Genomic DNA, 24,492 nt, shown 5'->3' on the forward strand with positions numbered 1-24,492 from the left:
GCTCCTCCAATTTCTGATCTCACTAATCCCAAACCCAACATACCACTCAGTTGATGACTACGATAAAACCAATGGTCAACACTGGAGTCATGTGAGTAAGTTCCCCCTTCATGTGTGTCTTGTTTAAACTAGTCAATCCACAACTCTCACAGGAAAGCCTAAGGGATAATGTCCATGAAATTTAGTAAAGGCATAGTTCCACAGGTACTTCTTCCCCTTACCTCCCTCCCTACCCGCTGGCTGAGCACCCTGTCATCTCCAGACTTCCCATCAGCCTCCTATTGGCACCTCTAACCTCTCTGGGACCTGTGAGTAATAAACTTGTTTCATTTCATGCATTTTGGTTTCTTATCCTTATTGTGTCTCACCTGACACAAACTTACCATAGTGTTCTTCTCAATAATATTTAACATCTTTAACATATAACACACCATTTCCACAAGGAACAGCTAGAATATCAGTTCTGGATGCATCAGTGTACCTGCACCTCTACTCAGACTGTAGCTCTGCCACAATACCCTCCTTCTAACTTCTGAAACCCTTCCCACAGGCCATAGCACAGTTCAAGTCCAATCTCTCCTAGGAAGCAATCCCTATCCACCAAAGTCCCCCTGTGATTGTACCCACATACATGATTTGTCTCTAAGCACTTATTTGGTAATTGAAAGTAGAGATGTCAGAAGGCAATATATATTCTCTTCTTTTCAACATTTTGTGGCTTGGCTAGACATAGAAAGACTTTGGACAGATTCCTGGACCCTTCAGAATCTCCATTTCTTTGTCTTTGAAATGAAGAATTTGAATCAGAGCTGTGGTTTTCAATCTTTTTCTTTTGGCCATGGAACCCTTTCTACCAACAATATATGTGGAACTCCAATATAAAAATTAGGATAAAAAGTTTATTTAAATAATGCAAGACCATGGTCCTAGAGTCTCCTGGGTGCCAAGAACTCCCTTAGACCCCTTTTCAATGCCAGTTTGAGGCCCTGCTGTGGAACCTTATAAGCTTTATGAAAGAGCGTAAAAAACTTTGGATTTAGATGATCTCTAAAGACCCTTTTTAGGCCCTATAGCCTATGCTTCTATGTGCATGTGTAGGGTCTTGGGTGGATTGCAATATTCTTAAGGGCAATGATTGTGTATGACATTGAGTTTCTAGATTACATATTGCCTTGTGGAGAGAGGGTGCTATAGTAATATATGTGGGCCAAAGAGGAGGGCAAGCTCCTCTGGAGGCCTTTAGTCTTCTGTTCAATAATCTGAAGGAGTTTTTGCCTTTTTCCTAAACTAAGGAGATGGAAGCAATGGCTACCACATTTCTGCCCTTGTTCTTGAGACTCTGAATTTTCCCTTTAGTGACCTTCTCTAAGTTTAACCTTCTAGAAGCTCTAGTCTTGGTAGTATTAGCAAATTTTTTATTTACACAGTGAAGATGATTCAAGTATTCTTGGAATCAAATCATACTGGTATAATTTGAGAAATACAGCCTATCTCCTTTAGGAGGAAAGGAATGCATGTGTGTATGTGTGTGTGTATATATGTGTGTGTCTCTATGCATACATGTGTGCATATTTGATAAGTTTTGTGGGTTTAGTTATGCTTCATCTTTCAAAGTACAGGGGTCAAAGTTTAACTACATAGGTTTGATAATAGGAGAAAATGTACTCAGCCCTGAAAGCAGACTAACTTGCAGACCATACAACAAATTATCTTTCCTAGATCCCCTTTTATGAGTACTCCCAAACCATTCCATACCAAAGAACCCATCATCATGTTTCAAAATATAGTTTGATTCACTACATTAACATAGTAACTATTACATACCCAATGGCATTTGCATACTCTGTTTATTATATGCATATAAATCACAGAGGTTTACTTTTGAGGGAATCAATCTTAGAAAAAGCCAACAAGGAATATGTGGGATCTCCATCTCAGGTGCTGGGCTTGAATCTTTTTGGATTAAGCAAATGGGCTGACCTCTCAAGGTCCCTCAAATATCCACATGTCCATGATTCTTTTCTTCTTGCTAGCAAAGTTGTGAATGGTCCTTCACTGTTAGCTGAATAATTTGTTTCATGTAAGTTTAAAACTGGAAGGAATACTCAAGTCCAACCTCCTTATTCACTGTATATACACATAGGCCCAGAAATATGGTATGCTAGTGAGTAGAAAAGCCAGGGCTAAACTCAGTCTTCTAACTTTTAATTTGTTGTATTTTCTGCTAACAGAGCTTCTTGTCTGTCAACTTTTAAATTGAGAGAAAATAATAGGTACCTACCTACATAACCTAACGTAGGGGACCCTTAAATGGTAATTGAAATGAGAAGAAAGGTAGAGATAATGATTCATTTTCATGACAGTCTCATCTTTAAAAAGGAGTCCCTTTCTATAAAATAGAGTGGAATTTTAGGTGATAGAGAGTAGGAATGAACATTTATTGGTCATTGACCATGTGCTTGGGATTGTGCTAAGCACTTTATATGTATCATCTTGTGCAATACACACAACCATCCTACAAGGTAAATATTATTATTTATAAATGAGAGCTGTAAGCCTCAGAGAAGAAAAATGACTTGCCAAAAGTTGATAACTAGTAAGTGGGAGAGCTGGGATTTGAACCAACATTGGTCTGGATCTACACCCACATTCTTGTTAGTCACTACAGCATTATGAATCCTGGAGCCTTCTGAGGAGGATTAAAAAAAAAAAACATTATTCTTCCTGCTCAAATGACTTCATTATGATTCATCTATTAGTTAAGCTCCCTTTCAATGTGGATACCTTTGGTTTCTTTGGGGCCAATAGAAAAGATAGGGATTCTGGGGTGGATTTTCCCATCAGCCTCATCTTTCTCTCATTCTGCTGGTCTCTCCTGGGGGAATTTACTTTTATCCCTTCTTACACAGGATGTTTCACCAGTTGAAAAAGCATTGCTCTGGGTACTTTATCACCTATATAATTGATTAGGTAGCTTTTGTAATTGAAGTTTTGGTTTGTTATCCTTCCTCATCAATAAATTCGAATTAATTTTTTATTTTGGAAGTGAGGTGGCATGGGAGGGAGAGAGCATCTGTTATTGGACTGAAGAAAAATAACTAGTGTTAAGTACTTACTGTGTGCTGGGCATTGTGCTGGGCATTTTTTTTTTTTTTTTTATCTATCCCACTTAATCCTTACAACAATCCTGCGGAGTTATACATCCACATTTAACAGAAGGTGAAACTGAAGTTTAAGAAGGCTAAGTAAATAGTATGTGGTCACATGGGTATTAAGGGGAAGAGTTGAAATTTGAACTCAGGCCTTTTTGACTCCAAAACTTAAAGTCTATTTCACGATACCACTCATTAAAAAACACAGTTACTGGGCCGGGCGCTGTGGCTCACGCCTGTAATCCTAGCTCTTGGGAGGCCGAGGCGGGCGGATTGCTCAAGGTCAGGAGTTCAAAACCAGCCTGAGCAAGAGCGAGACCCCGTCTCTACTATAAATAGAAAGAAATCAATCGGCCAACGGATATATATATATATAAAAAATTAGCCGGGCATGGTGGCGCATGCCTGTAGTCCCAGCTACTCGGGAGGCTGAGGCAGAAGGATCACTCAAGCCCAGGAGTTTGAGGTTGCTGTGAGCTAGGCTGACGCCACGGCACTCACTCTAGCCTGGACAACAAAGCGAGACTCTGTCTCAAAAAAAAAAAAAAAAAAAAACACAGTTACTGACTTCTATAGGAGTCCTGATAAGCATGGAAATCTCGGTCTTTCTCTGTTGCTTCTAAATCCTGGTGCCATCTCTCTGGAGGTTCCCCTATGACAGAATGAACACAATAAAATATCTTCTCCAGAAAGAAAAAGGAGCAAAAAGTATAGCTCTTTGAAACATGCAATTAAAGAATTATTTCCTGTTTCCTCCTGTCCCTGACTAGAATGAAAGGTCTGAGTAATATCTCCCCTGCCTTGAACCAAGGACAGGCATCTGTGAATGGCTTCTTGGCAAGGAAAGTTAGACAGTGTTTTTATCGTCATTTTAACTGTCAACATTCCTTCCAACCTTACTGTTTTCAATTCCTGCACCTGCTAATTGGCTAATTTTGTTTTCAGTTTGCTGAAGCTGTGTATTCTTAATCATGTTAATAGGAGCAAGCTATTTTAAAAATTAACATTTAAAACACGTACTGAGCATGAGGAAGTTTTTAAAAAAATAATTTTTGAGGTGAAATTCATGTAACATAAATTAACCATTTTAAAGTCAACAGTTCAGTGACACTTAGTACACTCACAATGTTGTATAACCATTCACCTCTATCTGGTTCTAAAACATTTCTCTTATCATAGAATAATACCCCTAATCCATTAAACTATTTCTCCCCATCCCCCTGCCCACTCTACCCCAGACCCTGGCAACCACCAATCTGCATTATATCTCTATAGATTTATCTATTATGGATATTTCATATGAATGGAATCATATAATAAATATGTGAGTTTTTGTGCTTGGCTTCTTTCACTTAGCATATTGTTTTCAAAGTTCATCCATATTGTAGCATGTATTAGTACTTCATTCCATTTTAAGGATGAGTGACACACACACACACACACACACACACACACACATACACACACACACACATACACACACAGAGCAAAGGAAATAATCAACAGACCAAGGAGACAACTTACAGAATGGGAGCATATATTTCCAAACTCTACTTCTGATAAAGAATTAATATCCAAAATATATAAGGATATACTTTGGTGTCATATCTAAGAATCATTGTGAAATGAAGATTTAGCCCTATGTTTTCTTATAAGAATTTTATGGTTGTAGCTATTGTATTTAGGTTGTTGACCAATTTTTAGTTTTTTTCTTATATTAACTATAAATCCCAATGATAGTTTTTGCACACATGGAAAATCTCATCCTCCAATTCATATGGAATTATGGGCCCCCAAATAGCCAAAACAATCTTAAAAAATAAGAACATAGTTATATGTTTTTTATATGATGTGAGGCACATACAATTTCATTCAGTAGGGACCATTCTTTCCCTACTGAATGATTTTGGCACCTTGTCGAAAATTAGTTGGCCATAGATGTATGGGTTTATTTCTGGACTCTCAATTCTCTACAATTGATCTATATGTCTATCCTTATGCCAGTATCATACTGTTTTTGATTACTATAGCTTTGTAGTTGGTGTCAGGGTAATGCAACACAACAAGTTAGGGAGTGTTCTCTCCTTTTTATATTTTTTAAAACCATTTGAGAAAGATTGCTTTAATTACTAAATGTAATTAAATTACATTTAATTAAATGTTTGATAGAATTTACCAGTGAAGCCATTAGGTTCTATGTTGAGAGGTTTTAAAAATACATATATATATTTATCTTTTTTAAATTAGTGATTCAATCTCTTTACTGTCCAGAATTTCTATCTCTTTTTAAATAAATTTGGTAATTTGTATGTTTCTAGTAATTGGTCCATTTTATCTAGATCATCTAATTGGTTGCCATGTAATTGTTCTTAATATTCTATTATAATCCTTGTTATTTTCTATAAGGTTGGTTGTAATGGCCACACTTTCATTTCTGATTTTAGTTATTTGCATCCTATTTCAGTTTTTCTTTGTCAGTCTAATTAAAGGTTTGTCAATATTGATCATTTTAAAGAACCAAATTTGGGTTTCATTGAGTATATTATTTTTCTGTTTTCTATTTCTATTCTATTTTTCTGAGTATATTATTTTTATTTATCTTTGTTTAACCATATCACTATTATCTCCTTCCTTCTCCTAGCTTTGTGTTTATTTTGTTCTTCTTTTTCTACTTCCTTAATTAATATGTAAAGTTATGCTGTTTATTTGAGATTTTTCCTTTTTTAAATGTGGGAGCTTACAGCTATAAATTTCTCTTTTAACAATGGACTTCCTCAGGGGCCGTTTCTCTTTTTTTCCATGTGAATGGGCCATACTTTCCTATTTCTTTGTATGCTTTGTGAATTTTTATTGAAAACTGGACATTTGAATTTTATAATGTGGTAACTCTGTATATCAGATTTCCCCCTTCTCCAGGGTTCACTGTTTTAGATTGTGGAAGGCTATAGTCATTATTTAATGACTTTTCCAAACTATTTTTGTAAAGACTGTATTCTTTGTCACATGTGGTCAGTGAAGTCTCTGTTCCTTTATCTTGTGTTAGCTAGTGTTTTGACAAAGATTTACTTGAACTCCAAGATATATTTATATGCATATCTATATATCTATCTATCTGATTGGCTCTGTTCTGTGCTGGAGTATTCCTTCAACACTTAGCTAGTCTGTTTACAACTCTGCCTCAGCCTTCATTTCCTGATTGCACTGAGCTCAGAGGGCAGCCAGAGGTGAAAGCTTAGGGTCAGTTCAAGTCTTTTCTGAACCAGTGTCCTATCTTGGGCATACATATGGCTTTCTAAATTCACCAGTATATACAGGTCATTATGAATATCCTACTTTCTCAAATAAATCCTATCTTTAAATTTTCCTTCTGAGCTTTAGGTGGTATATTATTTGCCTCAACCATAATCTTTTGCCCCCAGGAGGGTGAGGGATTTTAATTTGCCTTACAATGTTTTTGAGCAATGTCCACTACTTTTATACCCTGAATGAATTTAGAGTTAGGTGAAATGAAGATGTGTGCCTTACATCAGTCCTTTGGAGAACTCCTAGAAAAGTAAGAATAGCCAAACACAAAAATTCTTTGATAAGGTCTGCTCTGCTCCCTATGGAATCAGGGACCAGGGTCCCATGCAAGGGGATCATGGATTACCACTTTTGAGACCACTGCTGAACTGCTGAAGATGTGGGGCAAGAGCAGAAATAAATATCACAGAACTTTCCTACTATGTGGAAGTTGCCTTTTTCTTAATTCAGCATTTGCTTGGTTTCTATAAATCTCTGACTATTTTCCAGAGTTTTAACAAAGTTGGTTGTGACAGTTTCTTATTGTTTTCCTGTTTTTCTGTGGAGGGATGGGAGTTTGGAGCTGCCTGTTCTGCTATTTTGCTGATGTCACTCTCATCAACAAAGTTTTATCTGGGCCACTGAATTCAGGCACAGGGCTTGTTCTGGAAGGCTTGGTTTTAGAAGGCTATTGCTTCTGCCCACCACACACCTTTCTCTTCACAGATACCCTTAAAAGGAACCCTGGTCTCCATATGTCTTCCCCACACAGAAATCCTTGCATAGACTTAGACCTACAGGTCACCCATGGGCATTTGAGTGCTGATGGGTGGTGGGAAAGATTTGTTAATAATTAAGGCAATGGGAAGGGAAGTCAAGCAATGTTTCAAAGTCTGGTGACAAAATTGCAGTCTTCTCTCAAAATGTGTCCCCAAAGGTGGCTTTCACTGATGTATTTGTTGTCTCCTTGGGTTGTTCTTTCTTCCTTCTTTCTCCATCAATTGTAAACATTCTTTGTGCAATGGAAGATATACTTCCTTGTTAGGCACAGCTATTAAATATTATTACATTCCCATCATCTTAGGTAATTCCCCTGATATTTAGGTTTACCTGATGGGTCTTCTTCTCTCAGTCTATACTTATCCCTTTTTTCAGTTCACCTACCTTTCCTAGTCTGGACTCTTTAATGCTAAAAACCCAGATCCATTCAAAGTTTACTCCTTCTGCTTCTCTAACCCCCATGCCCACCACTGCCACCAAAGGATGGACAGAAAGAGTTAATCATATTTTGCTCTATCTGGCTTACATTGGTTACTCCCTCTGGAATCTGACCTTTTCACTTATTGGGAAATTTATGACAATTTTCTTTTGTCATCTTGATCTTATCTTTATTCCCCTAAATAATTCTTGCAGCATTGCCCTTCCTTAAATGTACTTTTTAAACCCTTACAATAACTCTTAGAACTAAGGCATACAATTTTCTCTTTGTCTTAATTATCTTTTCCTGTGCTCTGGGTTCATTATTCTTACCCTTTTCTAAAGTTTCTGAACTATACCTTACAAACATAGGTAGCTTCTGTTTCTTTAGCATTTTCAGAAAATGTAGGTTATGGACTTGTCAGACAAATTGTCAAAGCTGCAGTTGCTGCAGGTGAAATGGAAACTAAGTGCTGAATCTGCAGATGAGAAATCATACTAATTGCCACATAATCTAATTGGACCAACATTCTACTGCAAAGATGCATTGTGGGTGATTTTCCTTCACTTTTGGAAGTGTCTAAATTTGCATTAGATTTTATATTGGAAACTCACTTCTAATATAAGAATGTGGACACTTTATGACCCCCTAGAAGCATACAAAATATGCAATTAAAAACAAAGATCCCCCTTTCTTCCAAGAGATGAAAAACTTGGCAAAACCATGTACATGTATTTTTCCACTGAAAATGGGAGTGTCAGATGCAAAATCATCATCTTCTTCCACAAAGAGGTGACGAAGGCTATAAAGGATGAGGTCAGAATGAGTGAAACCTCAGCAATAGATAGAGCTCCTGAGAAAGGAATCTATCTGGATAGCAGAATTTTTTGGAGTATAAATTTATCTCTTAGCATTTCAATGATTTTTAATTTGACCACTTTGTTTAGAATGTTTTCTAATGTGTATTACACACTTCCTTGCCTTCTTAGGCAGAATATATGGAATATAATTTAATCTCTTCTTGATGACTCAGGTTCCATGCTATGATTTTCAGCTTCTCGGTGTGCTGTATCCAATGATGCCCCCAAGGCCTATTACAGGAAATAAGAATGTTTCTCTAACACTAAATGTTCTCAGACTGCAGAGAGTTATTTTGTTAGCTTTTCCTAGTTTTTCTCTCTCCCCTCTTGCTGTAAGTGTTCTGTTGTCTTTGTTTTAACATCCACTGTCTAGCTTTCAAAATGATGTCTCTAATCTTTTGGTAAGATTGGAAACAAAACATGCAGACTTGGTTAGAATTATGCATAAAATGTAAGTGTATAGATTCCAAATCAAGTCCTTTAGGGCCTCACCTTGAAGAAAGCACATGAGTTAAAATGCATGGATTTGGTGCTCAGATACCCTCTTTGCATAGCCCCTGGTTCTTAGGTATGTTGCAGATAAGTCCACTGATGTTGTAAGGTGAGGTTGGGTAAGGTTAAAGGTCACTTTGTATAGTAACATTCGAGTTACTATAAAGCCAGAATGTAGTTGCCAATGTGCTTCATGTTGCCTTCCACTGTTCTAAAATTATGCTCTTATTATTTCACCTTTTTTTTGAGAAATATTATTAAAATCATAGCTGAAGGCTACAATTTAAACATCAGTGGGTTGTACCCCTTTCCTGCAACCCTCGTTTCTAAACTCAAGAGCATCCTGTGCCTAATGCCCAGGACTCTTCAGGCTTTCACTTAGAGATCTTGCAGATGGAGGAGATAAGGTAGCCAGCAAGGGGTAAAGTACAGTTCCTTTTATTTTTTATTGTTTTGCATATGTATCAAGGAGTGTATGGTTTGGTCACATTGCTCAGTTTGAACATTGCAACCAATACAATCTCTAACTCAGCAGATGCTCTCTGGGAGCTTGGGTGAAGAACACATCTTTCTTTGGTTATTATCTTAAGGAATAACCATGATAGGAGTTTCCCCTCACGTTTGTAGTAAAATAAAACACATGTGCAGATCATTTGACAAAGCTATAGGTTTTGTTCAGTTCTTTTATCTATCCCAAAGCTGCAGGGAACCTCTATTACCAATATGCAGAGGCTAAAATCAACTGGAAAAAACAGGGACAATGAAAACAGCAGATCTATGCTGAATCAGAATCACAGATTCAGTGAGGGGTATTCAGATGTTAGCAAGTTCTGTGTCTGCCCACTTAATTCAATCAGTGATTTATGTTATCCCTACTTCTGGGTCCAAATCATTTTTTATGAAAAATACAAATAGCCCGATGTGACCTTGGCATTCACCTGAGTACTGAATGTCTTGGGAGGGAAGGCAAGCACAGATGAGTTCTCTATTGATATATCTGCTCCTACATTGCTTCCCTAATTATAGTCCTTTATAGGGGACCAGATGGCCATTAATTAAGGAGGCTCTCCAAATAAGAGGCCTCAATGGACAGAATCTTCTTGTACTCTACATCTAACAGATGCTTAATTTAACTAGCCTTTCAGTTATGATACCCAGGGTTATGGGGTACCTCCTTTTGGGATGGGATATTTGGAACATAGAGAAGGCCCTGAAAAGGTGATACCTCACATAACTAAATTCTTATTACCCGGTAGCTATCAATCAAGAAACCATGACCATGCAGCTCTTTTGTAGGTCTTTCAATCTAGCGAGAATTGATGTGTACACACATGACCCTGAGACTAAATCGTAAAAGGAACCTTAATTTGTGTTTAGTGTAACCACTATACTGTTTTTTTTAATATCAGTTTCAGCTCATTGAGAACTTTTCTATAAGCTAGACTCTTGATGATCTAGACCAGCGGTCCCCAATCTTTTTTGCACCAGGGACCAGTTTCATGGAAGACAATTTTCCCACAGACTGGGATGGGGAGATGGTTTCCATTTGATTCAAACACATTACATTTATTGTGCAGGCAAACCTCTCTGCTAATGATAATCTGTATGTGCAGCTGCTCCCCAGTGGTAGCATCACCGCCTCAGCTCCACCTCAGATCATCAGGCATTACATTCTCATAAGGAGCGTGTGACCTAGAACCCTCGCATGTGCGGTTTACAGGAGGGTTTGTGTTCCAATGACAATGTAATGCCGGCAGCTGATCTGACCGGAGGTGGAGCTTATGCAGTGATGCAAGCAATGGGGAGCGGCTGTAAATACAGATAAAGCTTCACTCACTTGCCCACCATTCACCTTCTGCTGTGTGGGCTGGTTCCTAACAGGCTAAGGACCAGTACTGGTCTGCAGCCTGGGGCTTGGGGACTACAGATCTAGACCAATCCATTTCTGGACCCCGACAGATAATTCAGTATTCATTAGGTAGATGGCTAGTTAAGATTATACACTTAATAAACTGATAAATATGCATGGTATACACGGGGAAGTTCAATGACATGAATCAGCTGGAGTCTGACCCTTCCCTGCTTGATCGAGACAGACTTGGGAGACCAACTGATACACAATGAGGAGAAGGATAATAGGGAATTACTGACTTTATTAGTCTGTGTGAGCTGGAAAAAGCTATGATACATACTCTGATTAACAGAAAAATAACTTAAGTGGTCAAGAGAGTTGAGTTTTAGGCCCAGCTCTTCCATTAACTGCCCACATGACCCACAACTCAGTTTCTTTACTACAAAGTTATGATATCTTCCCTCACCTATCTCACAGGCTTGCGAGAAGATCTTAGTTTGGGCTCTCCTAGAAATAGACCCTGAGACAAAGATTCAAGTGTTTGTAGTTTGTTTGAGAGTTGAAGGAAATATTGGCAGAAGAATGGGGCAGTGAAACAGGGAGGGAAGCAGGCAGGTATTAAAAGAGAGAATTATCTAACTCATTACCACAGAGAGTGACGGGGCTTAAGCCATCTGGGAAAGTCTTCAAGGCAATATAGATGTTTGCTGTAGAGTTACCCCATCTGAGGGGGGGAGGGTACAACAACTCCTATCAGTCTTTGGTTGGGGGCCATTAATTCCTCAGCATGTCCACCCGCCACACGGGTTGGCAAACCTGGCTTTGGCACCCAAGGAAAGTCCTCAAGGAAAGAAATGCAGGTGCTGGTAGTAGGAAGTTGGGATGCCATGCACTGAAGTGGTAAGAGTGAAGAGATGTTAGTATGATAGCATCTGTTATATTTTGCACAAGGGTATAAGTGGATATATTTGTATAAATAGAAGTTGTTAATAATTGTAAGCATTAGAATGATAGTCACTGGCTAATAGCTATCAAATGGAGGACAGAGAACCATATGGCTGGAAAGAAATGGAAATTCTAATCATAACATCTATGGAACACTCACTATGTGTCAGAGAACACTCACTATGTGTGTTATGTGTTTTAAATACATTGACTCATTTAATTCTTTTTGTAAGCTAAATATTATTATCTCTATCTTACAGAGGAGAAGACTGAGGCTCAGAGAGCTGAAATAAGTTGCTCAATGTCACACAGCTAATAGTTGGCAGACTTAAGATTTGAATCCTGGCAGTCAAATTTTCCAGTCCACACTCTTAAAAACACTATATTCTACTGACAACCCAGGGGAAAGGAGCTGACATAGGTTCTCTGATGACCTTGAAGATCCTATCTCTTTAATTTTTCATTTACAACTGACTGCCTCAGCTGGTAAAGAGGATTTAGGATATCTTGCTGAGCTTTTGTTTGCTGATTTCCAGACCAGTGCCTTGAAAATGACAGAAATCTCTGATCTATTTTTTTTTTTTTACAGGTTATACTGCATATAACTCTGTAGTGGGAAAGAAATCAACATGTTTTATGAGCGTGGCTCTTCTTATTGCTGAAAGGCATTTTACACCTTGATTCTCTCTTGTTCTCAATGGTCTTAGGTAAACTGGTCAATCTGGAAAATATTTTTGTTTTATTGTTACTTTGTGGGCAGAAGGTTGACTACTCAAATGCAAATCAAATAAACTAAGCTTAATTTTCATATCTCAATCCATTCAGGGGGAGCAGCATGAGGAAGGTGGAGTGTTAAGAATTAGAAACTAATTCTCTATATGCAGACTATGATGAGATTGATAGATGCTTGCTGCCGATATGACAAGTGCATATCTTATCTGAAAATTGTCTTCTGCAAGGACTTTAGTATAAGCCTTCTGACTGTGTCCATTAAATAACAGTTTTGCAATCAAGTTTCCCAAGTGATGCAACAGTCATTAAATGCAAGATCCATGAGAAGGGAAGATAAATGGTGCTGAACATTTGGAGGAAAAATAAAAGGTGCCACATTGGACCTGGGGACACTGATGTTATTGATGGGCTCTGTTCAGTTGCTCCAAGAGGCAAGGATGTCTTTTACTTTAACTCTTTTCATCTATCTGGGACCGTATCTTCTGTGGTCTCTTCCATACCTGTACTATTATCCTTCAAGGCTCACTATGCCAAACAAAACCTATCACCCTTTTCAACTATGTTCAAGTTTCTATTAGTGCTAATGGCTTTCTGCTCCTTCTCCTTGGCTTACCTCCTCAAGGTCATGGTCCCTTCCTTTTCTTCTGGTCTCATGGATTGGCCCTCTTCAGTTCCCCACACCGGACTTCTCTTCTGTCACTACTCCTAATTACAGACCTTCTGTGGCTCATGTCTTTATTTTTAACTATTAGAGCCCAGTCTCCATACAGGCGCAGATGAAAAGTGTTATAAGCTGATGATCTTTTCCAAACCCTTTGCCTTTAAGACAATACATAATATAACTTGGCTCTATTTCTCCACCCTAATTTCTCCTTCTTCCAGGCAAGTCCCTGTCTGATCTGCAATCCTACCAGGTTTGTTCTCACCTCTCTGCCTTTGTGAGCCTTATTCTCTCCTCCTCAACTATTCTTGCCTCTTGTATATAGTTACATAAAATCTATCCACCCTGTAAGTTCTCCTCCATGAAACTTTCCTGTCTACTATTAATATAATCCATGGAACTTCATAGTGTCTGCAATTACTCTTTTGAATATGTACTTGTGTGTATATTATACTAACATAGAAATGTTTCACTTAAGAATCTCATCTCCTCAACTGGATTATAAACCTCTTGAGTAAGGAACTGTGGTTTACATTTCTCCTGGGTTCTCACAGTGCTGAGCACTGTGCCAAACCTAGATAGTCTCACCTTTAAAGTTGACTGATAATGTGGACATTGTTTACTATAATATGCCAGTGTATCTGTAATATAACAATTGAACATTTTTGTATAAAAAGCCCTTAAACATGTGGGTTCTTTGAGTTGCTCTTTTGGTGTAAGCTTAGGTTTATATCTCTTAGCTCAGAAACAAAGGAGCCCATCTATGGCAGAAGGTACTCTGTGGATGTTGCAGGTCTTTAGGGATTCGCTAGGGAAATTCATCACATGTAAATTTCAAGTTACACTAAGCCAGCAACTCCCTTTGGAAATACCTATTAGAAGGAGAGATATTTCTATATTTTTAACACATAGGATGAAAACTTACCTCATTCTAATAGTAAAAAAAAAAGTTATAGGACTCTGTGCTCTCTGTTGAGATGAGGCAGAAAAGCTAGAGATAGGAAACTCAAAAGGAGAAATGGTCTTGCCTACTCTTTTCTCATTCTTGAAGTCTTTTTCCTTAAAGCTTAGAGAGAAACTGATGAGGAATAAAAGGTTTTTTCCACTTGAGCTAAAGAGCTCTTTTGTTGGTAAGTCAAATAGAAATCTTGAAACCATGTGTCGGGAAGGAATTTGATTTAAAAATATTTAGAGTGAAGTAGAAAGGAGCATTCTAATTATAGTCTGAGGATGAGACCAAGCTTTAGTTAAACTGCAGTTAACAGAGATTATTTTGAATTACAACAAATTGTATATTTTTATTTTCTTGAAATGATTTTATATGCCTGAAATTTAAATACATCTGAATATATTATTTAAAGTAATATAGACTAGCAAACTTTAATACTCTTTATAAAAGTGTAAAGTCCTGGAAATCCACAATTTTTGTCATAGTCTAAGGTAAGTTAGACTTAGTTTAAATTTGGTCATTCAAACCACTTACCCAAGGAACTTACTGCCACCTGTTGTTCGTGTATCTGAATTACATGAAAAGTGCTGGAAAGGGTATTTGAGTCTCTTGAGGGTTGAACTATATAATTAAACATATAAAGTAACATTTGTCATCTACACTGACATCTCACGAGCTATGGGTCATAACTTTATGAGACACTGGTATATGACATTCTTAAATGAGAGATAATAATTAGAAGAGACAATTATCATAAAAGGAAGAAGGCTTGGATTTTATTCCAGCTTGGGAAAATGTCTTAACTCCCCAAACCTCAGTTACCTCACCTATAAAACAGAATGATGATAATGAATGTCCTTCCATACAAAGATGTGAGAATCCAACTAGAGACTATTTTGTGAAAGAGCTTTGTAAAATTATACATAGCATATGCCTACTCAGTGTTGCCAATGCGAAATGCTGAATAGCAGGTGAAGCAGCATGCTGTCATGGACACAATGAATATTAAAAACTACAGTTTGCTTTCTTCTCATATCATTTAAGTCTCTTTTAATATTCTTTGTGCTATTATGTCTTGGGAAATTCTATGTGGTTTCCCACCCTTAAGCCCCTCTGCATGATATGAGGCTTTCCAGAATCTTCCCTAGCCTAAAAACTCAATCTTCTAATTCCTCATGATTATACTAACTCCACAGTGCTTTTTAACTATGTTTCCTGGAGCAAGAGGGAATAGGTATCTATCTTTCTGGGCCATGGTTAATTCAAAAGAGGAGTTATAAGCCCTGGATTCTTTCCCCATTTCTGCCAGTCTCTTGGTATATAACCTCTTATAAGTCATTTAACTTCCTTATGTTACTATTTCCTCATCTATAAAATGAAAATAATAATCTTTCCTTTACCTGTTTCACAATGCTGATATAATAGGCTGATAATAGCCCTCTTCCCAAATATCCGTATCCCTGGAACCTGTAAATGTTAGCTTATGTACAAAAAAAGAGAAGTAAGTCTTTGCAGGTGTAATTAAATTAAGGATTCTGAGATGAGAAGATTATTCTGGATTATCTGGGATGCCATAAATGCAATCACATGTGTCCTTATAAGAGGAAGGCAGAGGGAGGTTTGATGACATACAGAAGAGGAACAGGCAATCTTACTATGGAGGCAGAGATTGGAGTGATGTGGTCACAAGAGAAAGGAATGCCAACAGCCACCAGAAGCTGGAAAAGGGAAGGGAAGGATTGTCCCCTACAGCTTCAAGGCAGTGTGGCCCTGAAGACACTTTGATTTTGGCCCAATGAGACTGATTTTGAATTTCTGACTGTCAGAACTGTGAGAGAATAATTTCTGCTGTTTTAAGCCACCAAGTTTGTGGAAATTTGTTAGAGCAGCCACAGGAAACTAATTCATATGGTATGAAGATTAAAGGCCCCTGGTACATAGAACATAAGCAACGAATGTTAAACTGAACTCAAAGTGACAGATGTGTGAAATATAAAGCACCATATATTTGTAAGCAGTAAACATCAGAACTTGATGTTGGGTCCCCTAATTGTTGGCTCTCAGGAATTCATCTTTAGAGATTGACAATGTCGTTCTCATAATGTTGGCTTATTTAAAGTCAATGGAAGGCAGTTAAGGGTTTATTATAGGTGGGAGGGAGTTAACTACCCAAATTATTTATGTGAACCCTGGAGCGGTATCTTCTGCATTTAGACTGATTTGATCCATCAGGCTTGGAAAATATTAAATATATGTTTTCCAAGGGTTAATTTCCAGGATCTCTAATTGTCATTATTTCCAGAGCAGTGGTTCTCAACTTGAGGAGAGTTCCACTGCTGCTCTCCCAGGGGATATCTAGGTACATTTTTGGTTGTCACAATTGGGGGAAGAGTTACCAGCATTTTGGGTGGGTGGAGGCTAGGGATGCTTACAATGCATGGGACAGTCCCACAACAAATTATTATCCAGCCTGAAATGTCAAGAGTGCAGATGTTGAGAAACCCTACTCTAGAGGGACAGAAAACTAGAGGCAGCCTAACTACCCTCTTTTTTTTTTTTTTTTTTTTTTTTTGCTTTTTTTCTTCTAGATTAGAAGAAAGGATTATAAAGAGTTTGTTTAAAACTATGGGACTTGGTGGGAATGTGAGCTCATCAAACTTCTTCTTTAGATAGCTTCCTTGGCTTATTGCCAGTGGAAGGCAAAGTTCTAGAGCTCTTTCCAAAACTTTCACTGAAACGAGAAGTTTTCTTGGGAAGAGAAGTAGAGCCAGAGCCTGGTGTGTCCCTTCATACCAGAGTTTGGATCAGTAGCTTAATTCCTGACTCCCTGCAGTTTGTCGAGCTCTCACAGTCACCAGAGCCCCCAATATATTATTTAGAATCAGAATGTTTGTTTACTCGCTTAGACAAAATGGGTCTGGCATTTCTGTTGCACTGCAGTAAAAGGTTAGAGCTTACATAAGCCAGATAAATGTGAAGTCAAGGTGACTCTATTTTATGTGTCACGTTAACATAGAACTACAAGTCCCTAGAGCACACTTCAAGAATCCAAGGAAGCCATGATTATGTTGCCTACAAAAGGGAAAAGATGCATATAATTTAGAGAAACAACATGGATAATGAGAACTGTGTACAACATGGGCATTTCTTCCATCTGGAATCTACTTCTGTTCTTAGAGCAGTCTGTGAAAGAGACTCAGCAGGACCAAGTTGAAAGGACCATCTCTGTCCACTTCTCTCCTTCTACTTTTGTCTCCTCTATCCTGCCAAGAATGTATTTATATTCTCATTGCTGCATTGCTCTTGCTCTTCAAGAGTTTAAACACATGGCATGCTAGAACTTTCCTTGGCCATCCAACCCATTTCATAAGGAATCACTTCACTAGACAATTAGCTTTGTGAAGGCAGGGACCCTTGTCTCATTTCCTTATTGAATCTTTAGTATCTTGTACAATGTCTAATGCATAGTAGGTGCTTAAAAATTTTGTTGGATGAATGAACTCTTTTCATGCTTTTTTGTTTGTTTGTTTCAATTAAGGCCCATAATCTCTTATTTGTGTATTTGGTGGAGCTATTGGTCAGATGACCTACATCCATCCACAAATATCTGTTGAACATCCCCTTGAAAGTGGTTTTCAACTTTTAACATGTATCAGAGGCTGGGCACGGTGGCTCACACCTGTAATCCTAGCACTCTGGGAGGCTTAGGCAGGTGGATTGCTCAAGGACGGGAGTTCGAAACCAGCCTGATCAAGAGCGAGACCCCATCTCTACTGAAAATATAAAGAAATTAATTGGCCAACTAAAAATATATAGAAAAAATTAGCCAGGCATGGTGGAACATGCCTGTAGTCCCAGCTGCTTGGGTGGCTGAGGCAGAAAGATTGCTTGAGCCCAGGAGTTTGAGGTTGCTATGAGCTAGGCTGACACTGTGGCACTCACTCTAGCCTGGGCAACAAAGTGATACTCTGTCTCAAAAAAACAAAAACAAAAACAAAAAACATGTATCAGATTCATGTGGTGGGCTTGTTAAAAGACATTGTTAGGCCCTACCCCTGGCGTCTCTGATTCAAATGATTGAGGGTTGGGCCTGGGAACCTGCATTTCTAACAAGTTCCCCGGTGATGCCAATGTACTCTCTAGTTTCCAGAGGCAGTACACTTTGAGAACCACTGCCCTAGCTTTATGCTGTGGCTATGTGTAGTAGACATGCTCTGGTCACAGCTGAGAACACAGTGCCATTGATTATCTCTTCTGGTGGAGAGGAAACATGAGGTAAAAATAAATGTTTAACCTTACAGATGACTTTTAAAATGCAAATTAACAAACTAATGAGATTCCCCCCCACCAGATTGGTGAAGGAAAAGGAGACTATTCCATATCCACAAGAGGGTGGGTATTTCCTACTCTACTTGTGGGGGTCTAGCTTGGTGCATCCTTCTCCATACTGGCTATTTCTTTCTCATCCCTCAGATCTTTGCCCCTTCCCTGATTGTCTAATTCAAAGAAAGATTGTTCTTTTACAGTGTTTGATATTTTATAAATCTTTGTAAATATATAGTAATGTGTTTACTTAGTGCCTGCTGTTCCTAGTAGACTATCAACCCCTGGAGGGTTGAGTCAGTGTCTATTTTGTTCATTGTTCTATCTCTAGTACCCAGTACTATATCCAGCATCTAGTACAACCTCAGTTCCTTGGTTAATATCTGTTGTACAGTACTGTTTGTAGTTGGGAAAAGTTATAAAGTTATAAACAATTTAAATGCCCAGTAATAGGTGTTTGGTTAAAAAAAATACAGTACGTCCAATCAGTGGTCTGGTTTGGCATCCACTAAATTACGTTATTTGTAGAAAAAATATCTGTTGACATGGAATCATCTCAAGAAATAAAGGGGAGAGTGATAAAAACAGGTTCCAAAATAACAATCTGGCATAATTTGGGGGGAAAATATAAGATCTCTCATAGACTTTAAGATACTATGATTTTAAGACACATCATCAGTATTTTAACCCTAACCATATTTGTGAAGAGAGTATTACCTCATCATTTGTAAACATAAATTGGAAGACACAGCCCACTTCTAGAAACACTATAATACAAAAGAAAATATATCATAGAATCTAATGTCCATAGAAAAGGGTCTAGAACATTATACACCATGGTGTCAACAGTAGTTGTGTTTGGATAGGTAGCTATGGGTGTTTATTGGTATTTTAATTTTCTCTTCTTTTTGCTTATTTGTAGTTTTGGACCTCTCTGTAATGAACATGGTTAACTTTTTGAATTAGAAAAACTAGCAATAAAAGGAAAGCTTAGAAAATAAAAGACTGCTTGTTCCTCCATCCCTGGAGGTTAATTATAGGCAAGAAGATCCCCTCACCACTGCCTCCTGTTTGCAGCAGAATGCTTAGCACTACAGAGTACAATGAGCTTGGGTCATTACAACCTTGAGGGAAACTTTCTGTCTTCAGCCTTTGTGCAGGAAAAGAAGCACCGGAATTGGAATGTCTAGACTTGTTTTTGAGTCCTGGCTTTGTGGAGTAATCTTGGAAGAGATACATCATCTTGCTGTTTTTCATATGTAAAATGAGGATGGTCCTACTGACCTTAATTGTTTTTTTTTTTTTTTTCATTTTACCAATCTCTGCCTTTTAAAATTTTTTTTATTTCAGCACATTATGAGGGTACAAATGTTTAGGTTACGTATATTGCCCTTCCTCCTCTCCCCCCAAGTCAGAGCTTCAAGCATGTCCATCCCCAGATGGTGCGCATTGCACTAATTATGTATGTATATACCCATCCCCTCCTCCCCCCCTCCCATCTGCCTGACACCTGATGAATGTTATTCCTATATGTGCACTTAGGTGTTGATCAGTTAATACCAATTTGCTGGTGAGTACATGTGGTGTGTATTTTTCCATTCGTGGGACACTTCACTTAGTAGAATGGGTTCCAGCTCTATCCAGGAAAATACAAGAGGTGCTATATCACCATTGTTTCTTTTTTTGTTTTTTTGTTTTTGTTTTTGTTTTTTTTTTTTGAGACAGAGTCTCGCTTTGTTACCCAGGCTAGAGTGAGTGCCATGGCATCAGCCTAGCTCACAGCAACCTTAATCTCTTGGGCTCAAGCAATCCTTCTGCCTCAGCCTTCCCAGTAGCTGGGACTACAGGCATGCGCCACCATGCCTGGCTAATTTTTTCTATATATATTAGTTGGCTAATTAATTTCTTTCTATTTATAGTAGAGACAGGGTCTCGTTCTTGCTCAGACTGGCTTCGAACTCCTGATCTCATGCTATCCGCCTGCCTCGGCCTCCCAGAGGGCTAGGATTACAGGCGTGAGCCACCGCACCTGGCCTCATCATTGTTTCTTATAGCTGAATAGTACTCCATGGTATACATATACCACATTATATTAATCCACTCATGTATTGATGGGTACTTGGGTTGTTTTCATTTCTTTGCAATTGTGAATTGTGCTGCTATAAACATTTGAGTGCAGATGTCTTTATAATTATACAGTGTCTTTTGTTCTTTTGGGTAGATGCCCAGTAATGGGATTGCTGGATCAAATGGTAGATCCACTTGTATCACTTTAAGGCATCTCCATATTGCTTTCCATGACCTTAATTGTTTAGAAAGGATATGGTTCATGTGAATGCTCTCTGCACTGTAAACTGCTCTTCAAATGTGAATTGTTATTATCACAGCCGCATTTCATCTTGACTAAATAATTCCAAGTACCAAGAGACTGCCTTGTCTTAAAGGGCTTCTGGAGTGCCTTTTTTTTTTTATTTGGGTAAGAAATGATGCCTTCTTATGCTGCCCCCTATATCCATCTGGAAGCACCACCAACTGAAGGGGTCACCAGGGCAGGAACTGAGAGATAAAGCATGTGCTATGGGATAAAATATACTTTGAATGTATAAATATAGCATATTTTGGGCCGAAGTATGGCTGTATAGAAAGGCTGTATGAACACAGGACTTGGTTCCACAATTCAGATCATTTTGAAGAATTTGACGTGCTGTGGGTAAGGTGGTGGGAGGGTTTCACAGTCAATCAAGTTTGGCAAATAAAGAAAAAAAAACACTACATACTTTACTACCCTCTCAGAGATGCATGATGTACATTAGAATATTAAAGGCTATGAGAAGTCCTGTAATAAAGGCACCTATTTCGCTTTGCTCATCCCAGCATTTTCTAGACTAAATTGACTTTTCCCCCTTTGTAACACTTGTTAACATTCTAGAGGAATACATATCAAGCAATACTGCCTTAGGTGATTATCCCAGGGAAGGTCTCCCACATGGTATTATGTGAAAGACAAAGTAATAATTAATTCCTCAGTTCCTGCTCTCATGGATGGCAATATTAACTTGATGAAAGTAAAAATGAAAATGAGGTTTGGGCAAATATATGTATGTGCCTTAAGCTAGAGCAAGAGGAAGGACTCTGTGTGTGTGTGTGTGTGTGTGTGTGTGTGTGTGTGTGTACATGTTGCTGACCTACCCTTCAGTCAGCAAATCTTTGGAATCAGAAAGGGCATTGATAAGAACATCTAGTTCAGATATGTATGCATGTGGAAACTGAGGCTTAGAGTGGAAAAGCCACTTGCTTGACATCACAGGTCTCCTGCCTACCAGTTTAGTTTATCCTGTTATGCTATGTTGTTTTCTGACCCTCCCAGTGGAGGAGAGAGGGATCAAGGAAAAAGTGGAAGAAACATTAATTTTCCATGTTTAATAGAATCTTGTGGGGTAAAAAGGAGTCTGTCATCCATTATTTTATTTGAAACTCACAGAGCCTCTGTCAGGGGGCAGGACAGGTGTTACTATGTACAAATATCTGAAATGGACCAAAAATAAGAATAGATTGCCTAAATTCCCTTGGTTAATAACAGGCTTATGACTAGAATCCAAGTATGCTGCTTATTGTTTGTCGCCCTTAACACATATGCTCCATATCCATTCTCTGTCCTTCTCTACCCTGCTCTGTGCCTTAAGAGGCTAATTCCAGCAGAACATATAACCCAGGTTTTCAGCTGGATGGATTCTAGTTGGGTTCAGCCAATGGTTCCTACAGAAGATTAAAGGGTGGGAAGAGATAGATGTTAGGATATATATTTTTTTTCTGCCTTGATGTCATTTCCTTGGTGCCAGGACTCCAGCTTCTATCAGGTAGCTCCCCCTTCAAGGTTGCAGTTCTTACTATTTTCTTCTCTTGTTCCTTCACCTCTGGGGGTGACAATGGAGTCCTGCTGTTACTGGTCCCTGGATGCCTCACCATTCTTTTGTCCATTCTCTTTATTAGAATTTTTTTGACTGTCTGGGGTAAATTCTGATTCCTGCTGAGACCCTGATGGATACAGTATATCTTCTCAACTCAACATCCACTGCGTTTCCCCTTCACCATCTGCCTCAAATGTGGGAACAGGAATTAGGGGTGTCTTCCTAAGCAATGTTCATCTATTCAAAAGGTAATAGAAGTGGAAACAGAAATCTAAGACTCATGAGAAAAAAGCATTGCTTTTTTCTGCATTGCTCCATCTGATCTTGGAGTCAGTTTTGCCAGGGAACTTTTTAAAAAATTGTAGTAAAATACACATAACATAAAATTTATCATCTTAACCACTTACAGATGTACAGTTCAGCAGTGCTAAATATGTTCACATTTTTGTGCAACCAAACTCTAGAACTATTTCCATCTTGCAAAACTGAAACTCTATACTCATTAAACAACTCGCCATTTCCCCACTCCTCTCCCCTGACAACCACTATACTACTGTCTCTATGAATTTGGCTACTCTAGTCTTATTGTATTTGGATTTTTTCTGACTGGCTTATTTCACTTAGCATAATGTACTAAAGGTTCATCTATGCTGTAATATGTGTCAGAATTTCTTTTCTTGTTTAGGCTGAATAATATTACATTGTATGTATACACCACATTTTGTTTTTCATTCATCTATCAATGAACACTTGAGTTGCTTCTACCTTTTGGCTATTGTGAATGATGCTGCTATGAACATGGATGAACAAATATCTCTTTGAGACCCTGCTTTCAATACTTAATTTGTATTGCTTGATCATATGGTAATTCTATTTTTAATCTTTTGAGGAACTGCCATACTGTTTTCCATAGTGGCTTCACCATTTTACATTCCCACTAATAGCACACCAGAGTTCCAATTTCTTTACATCTTCACCAGCATTCTCTATTTTCTGTTTTTAAACATTATTATTAACCATCCTAATGGGTGTGAGATAGTATTTCATTGTGGGTTTATTTACATTTCCATAATAATTAAGGATGATGAGCATCTTTTCATGTGCTTGTTGGCATTTGTATATCTTTATTTTTATTTATTTATTTTTTGAGACAGTCTCACTCTGTTGCCTAGGCTAGAGTACCATGGCATCAACCTAGCTCACAGCAACCTCAAACTCCTGGGCTCAGGCAATCCTCCTACCTCAGTCCCAAGTAGCTGGGACTACAGGCATGCAACATCATGCCCGGCTAATTTTTTCTATGTATATTTTTAGTTGTCCAGCTAATTTCTTTCTATTTTTAGTAGAGAAGGGGTCTCGCTCTTGCTTAGGCTGGTCTTGAACTCCTGAGCTCAAACAATCCACCCGCCTCGGCCTCCCAGAGTGCTAGGATTACAGGTGTGAGCTACTATGCCTGGCCGGCATTTGTATATCTTTAGAGAAATATCTACTCAAGTTCATTGCCTATTTTTTTATTGGGTTACTTGGATTTTTTGTTGAGTAGTAGTTCTTTATATATTCTGAATATTAACCCCTTATCAGATATAATCTTTACAAATATTTTTTCCATTCCACAGGTTGCCTTGTCACTCTGTTAATTGCGTACACACAGTTAGACTGACCTTTGACACACAGATATTTTACAATTTTATGTAATCCAATTTATCTATTTTTTACTTTTGGTTGCCTGTGCTTTTGGTATCATATCCAAGAAATCATTGTCAAATCCAATGTCATGAAAGTTTCTCCCTATTTTCTTTTAAAAGTTTTGTAGTTTTAAGCCCTTATATTTAGGTCTTTGATCCATTCTGAGTTAAGTTTTGTATATGGTATAAGGTAAGGGTCCATCATAATTTTCCATATGGATATCCATTTTTCCCAACTCCATTTGTTGAAAAGACTGTCCTTTCCCCATTAAATGGTCTTGGCATCCTTGTCAAAAATCATTTGACTATGTATATGAGGGTTTATCACTGGGATCTTTATTCTATCCCATTGGTCTATATGTCTGCCTTTATGTAATAGGGAACTTTTTTTTTTTTTTTTTTTTGAGACAGAGTCTCACTCTGTTACCTGGGCTAGAGTGGCATGGCATCAGC

The sequence above is a fragment of the Microcebus murinus genome, chromosome X (assembly GCF_040939455.1).
Source record: "Microcebus murinus isolate Inina chromosome X, M.murinus_Inina_mat1.0, whole genome shotgun sequence".
NCBI lineage: Eukaryota > Metazoa > Chordata > Mammalia > Primates > Cheirogaleidae > Microcebus > Microcebus murinus.